The sequence below is a fragment of the Panthera pardus genome, unplaced genomic scaffold (genome assembly GCF_024362965.1).
Source record: "Panthera pardus isolate Hobbes unplaced genomic scaffold, ASM2436296v1 HiC_scaffold_6, whole genome shotgun sequence".
Classification (NCBI taxonomy): domain Eukaryota; kingdom Metazoa; phylum Chordata; class Mammalia; order Carnivora; family Felidae; genus Panthera; species Panthera pardus.
Genome location: NW_026526991.1, coordinates 19766789 through 19771839, shown reverse-complemented (window position 1 = coordinate 19771839; position 5051 = coordinate 19766789). Strand labels below are relative to the sequence as shown.

At 39.3% G+C, this 5051-nt stretch overlaps 1 pseudogene; it reads right to left on the bottom strand.

Moving 5' to 3' along the window:
• Positions 1-943: 943 nt before the first annotated feature.
• LOC128775111 (U4 spliceosomal RNA) lies at positions 944-1065 on the bottom strand (annotated as a pseudogene).
• Positions 1066-5051: the final 3986 nt, after the last annotated feature.

Genomic DNA, 5051 nt, shown 5'->3' with positions numbered 1-5051 from the left:
ATGGGATGAATGGGTCATATAATAAGTGTATGTTGAACTTTCTGTGATATTGCCAAACTGTTTTCCAAAGTGTCTCTAACTGCATTCCAGTTGACAGTTCCTTCAGAGTTCCAGTTCCTTCAGAGTTTCACCAGCAGTTGGTAATCTACTGGATATGTGCTAATGTCCCATTGTGGTTTCCATTTGCATTTCCTTATAGAGTAATGATGTTGGGCATCTTTTCACGTGCCACCTGTATATTTTCTTTAGGAAAGTGTTCAAATCCTTTGGCCATTTTAAAATTGTTTTTTTACTATTGTGTTTTGAGAGTTCTTTTTATATTGTGGATACAAGTGCTTTATCATATATGTGTTTTACAAATATTACCTTCTAGTCTGTGGCTTGTTTTTTCATTTCTTAACAGTGTTTTACACAAAGGAAAAGGCTTTGGTGAAGGCCAATTGATCAATTTTTTCCTCTTGTGGTTCATATTTTTGGTCTGTCTTGAGAAACTTTTGCCTAACCCAGATTTCTCAACCTTAGCACTATTAGCATTTGGTGATGGATAATTCTATTGTATGTGAGGGATCCCTTGTGTATTGTACAGTGTTTGCCAACATTCCTGGTTTCTACTCATTAGATCCTAGTAGCAATTCCCCATCCAAAGTTGTATTTACCAAAAATGTATCCAGACACTGCCAGGTGTCCCCTGGGGCCAAAATCACCCCTGGTTAAGAACCACTGGTCACTTCCAAGAACATAAATATTTTTCTTCGACACTTCTAGAGATTTTTTTAGGTTTAGCTCTTATATTTAAGTCTATGCTCAATTCTAAGTTAATTTTTGTATATGGTGTGAAGCACAGTAGTTTTTTTCTTTTTCTTTTCTTTCTTTTCTTTCTTTTTTTTTTTTTTTTGGTATATCATTATAGCACATTTTGCAGAAAAGACTTTGCTTTGTCCACTGAATTGACACCTTTTCAAAAATCAGCTGACTTTTATTTGTGGGTCTATTTTTGTTTTCAATTAGCAATAATCGTGCCTCGGATAAACCTCATTGGCTACCATACTGCCACTGTGCAAAGCCTGTGGGCCTATTTTTGGATTCTGTCTTCCATTCCATCAAATTCATGTCTTTCCTGACACAGATACCATACTCTAGCTTTATGTGAAATCTTGAAATTAGATAATTTGAGTCTTCTAATTTTGTTTTCTTTTAAAAAAATGTGTTGACCATTTGGATCTTTTGATTTTCCATAAAATTTTAAGTTTTATGGAAACTTGATTTCTACATAAAAAGGGTCTTTGGGATTTGGGTTGAGATTACATTAAATCATTAGGTCAATTTAGAGAGAATTACACCTTGATACTAGTGAATCTTTCAATTCGTGCACATGAGACTTTTCTCCAGTTATATAGACTTCTTTTGTTTTGAGTTAAATGCTGTACATGTTTTATAGTTTTAATCTTCTCCATTCTTTTTTCAATCTCAGATCTTTCTTCTGTACTCATTGTTCTTTCTGAAATACATTCTTTCGACATTGCTTTAGTGAGAAAGTCTAGTGGTGATAAAGATTCTCAGTTTATCTGAAAATTCTCAATTTATCTCAAAAGAGTTTTCTGTAAAAACTTTGGAGGTATCCTTCCACACTCATCTAGTTTCCTCTGTTACTGTTTAGAAATCAGTAGTTAAGGGTGGGTAATCTGTTTTTTCTGTCTGGCTGCTTTTAATTTTTTTTTTTCTGTCTTTTTTGGTGTTCTGCAGTTCCAATGCTGGCGTTGACATTTTTAAGGCATTTAGTATTCCCATGCAGAACCCTGGAATGTTCTTCCATGTATTTATTTCTCTTTTTTAAAGAATTAGTTATCTTGAAATTTTATACAAATCTACCACCAAAACCACCCTTGTTATTGAGTCAGCTATTCCCTTATATGAAGTGTTACCTTCTCTTAGGCACCACGTTGGTCTCCTCCAGGAAATCTAAACCCAATTAAAACCCTGTTTTGACATATGACACATTATATAACATCAAAGAAATCTAGATTCTAAGAAGAAATATTTGTTAGTTATATATGTTAAATGTGTGCTGTACCTGTTGTTAAATTAAAGCCTAAAAAAACAAACAAAACAAAACAGGAAACCATCCTATGATAATGCTTCAGATCTCCAAATATCAGTGTCAACTCCACCCCTGCGTTTGATAGCCCTCGAATACCTTTTGGAATTCCTCTTTCTCCAGTACACAGCCACCATGGTGGATGGCCGTATGTCCCCTTGAGGAAGGACTGGGAGAATCACTATAGAATACTCCTGTGGTGGGGTTTCAGGGTTCCTCCTCCTGGTGACCTGGCCACCTCTTCAGTCAACCAGGACCAGATCTGATAACTGACTCAGGCTCAAGAACTGGGCAAAAGATCATGACTTCCTAGTGGATGACCACCTTCATTTTGTCAAACACAGTTTCTTGACAGTATATATCTAGCATTAAGCACAGGGATTGACACATAGTAAGCCCTCAAAACATATTTGGTATATGAATGAATGATGTTTTGGTTTTCCTAGATATAAAAGTTTAGGGTGGTATACATACCTCAGTTAATCAATTGATTACTGAAACTTTTACCTTTCATTAAGTATCCTATTTGACTTACAGGGAGAAGATAGAGAACTCCTCAAGAGAAGAGTCTCTGGAATCAATCAGTGTGGATTTGATAACGCATCCCCTCTTACTATCCCTGAACCTCGTTCTCTCATCTGTAAAATAGGTATAATAATAGCCTCTCTGACCCATAATAGTAGGTCCCTTTCATTCATAATTGATCTAAACATTTTCACTAGTCTCCACCCCACTTGGTTGGAGGGAGAAGGGAAGCAGTAAAATGGGATGCCACAAGAGTTAAACTTGCCAAGTAAAGTTATCTTAGTGTGTGCTGTTTAAACTGTCTCTTGCTGGGTAAATATTCAATAATCTAATCTGTAACTCTACATCAAAGCCATTTCCTCCTTCCTCCCCTTCTTACTTTTCAGGGTGTCTGAGTTCAATGGGAAAAGCCGTGTACCCTCTTAGTGAGAAGAAGAAGTCCTTATGTCCCAAAGTGGATCTTTCTGTAGGCTCTGAAACGTTTGTTGGTCTTAAAGACCTTCCTCAAATTAGTATCCTAGATATCAATCAATGTCTGTGGAGACCCTGGGGACATTTGCTGTTGGAATGTGCAGAATTTAGACTATTGGCCTGTACTCCTGGTTGGACTGGGCCCAGTGATCTACAAATGCTGACTTAGCCCCTTGGCCCTACCTTAGAGAACTCAGGCATTTTCTCTGTCAGACCTGTGGCAGAGGTTGCCAAGTCACTTCTTGCTCCTACACCTCTTTCCTCGTGGTGGCCCCAAGGCAGGTTACCACTCAATTACCTTCCACTTCTAAAAGTATATGAGGGAGGGGGGATTTGGTTCCATCCAAGCCATCGAGGGAGGCTCCTTCTGTCTCGTCAACTATTGTTGCGTCCCTGTGTTGCAGGATCTTTCGCCATAATACCTGGGATCCGTTGTCTCACTGCTTTGAAGAATGAAGAGATGGACACAAATGAGCAACAGGCAAGAGTTTATTAGAGTATAAGATTAGAAAGGAAGAATAGTAGGAAAGCTTTCTTTCCGGAGAGGGGACATTCAAAAGTGAATGCCCATGCTATAATAGGCAAGGGTATTATAAGGGGTTTTATAAGGGGTATTATAAGGGTTTTATAAGGTTTTGGTTAGCCCTCCCCTCGCCCCTGTTCCCTCTCAGGTCCCACCCTTATTGGCCTAATAGCTCTAGGTTCTGGGTGATCCACTTCTGATTGGCTCAATTCCATTGTGTGAGGGGTGGCCTAAGGCCATACTCTGGTCTTTTTGTCAAATTCCTGAGGGAAACCTGTGGGGGAGTAGGTGGGATTCGTTACATTCTTAAGAGGAAACTTAAGCCTGCGGGGGTTTGCTGTGGTCAGACACGTATGTCCAATGTATGTGTTTTTCCCTACCCAGGGACCTCAGGTCCTATCCTTTCCTTCTCTGCCTATTTTATCCTATTTTTTCTCCCAGTCATATGAGGGGTGGTCCATGGCCATATAATTCCTTGTGGGTCATATGTTTTATGGCCTACTACTTATTTTTAGTTAGGTCTTTTGTCAAATTCCTGAAGGATGCCTAAAGGGGAGTAGGTGGTGTCTGTTACATTCTTAAGAGGAACCTTACCCCTGAGGGGGGGTTGCTGTTGTCAGACATTCCCAGCCTTGTTCCAAAATATGTGTTTTTCCCCACCCAGGGACCTCAGAGCCTAGCCTTTCTGTCTCTGCCTATTTCATCCTATCTTTTTCTATCATACCTGCAGCCACTCTGAGCAGGCATAGGGACACTCTTGAGTGGTGTTTTCTCCTTTAAAAAAAGCCAGGACACCTTTGCATTTGGTTTATCTCCTCACTGCAAACCATGGTTTCCCCTTTGTTAAAGAACAGAAATTCAACTGAGTAAATTTGAAGATCTAATTAGCCTTATTTAGTGATTCATGAATGGGAAAGCATCACATCTAGCAAGTAGAGGGGAGTCCAAGGAGCCATACAAAATAGAAGGTTTTTATAGGAAGGAGGGTGGGACAAGAATGTTATTAGCAGGAGAAAGGATTGTTGCAGGTAAGGTCACAGTCCATTAGGGAGAAAGGGCAGGAGCCTTACTAGGTAGATTACCTCATTATTCCTTTGGGGAATGGAAAGAGTCCATGTGACAAATTACCTTATTGGTGTTATCAGAAAATACCCAACTGATTAGTTAAGACTTTTATTTCTGGGAGAGGTTGACACTACTAGAAGTTTAGGTAGTAAGCCCGGGTTTGGAGACTCAGCCTAAGTGACACCATTTTGGGCCTGTAATTTTCTTTTTAACACCTTTTTTTTTTTTTTTAAGTTTATTTATTTATTTTTGGTGGGGAGGGGCAGAGAGGGAAAGAGAATTCCCAGCAGACTCTGGGATAACTAACAGCGCTTGGTGCGGGGCTCGATCTCACGAACTATATCATGAACCATGAGATCATGACCTTGATCG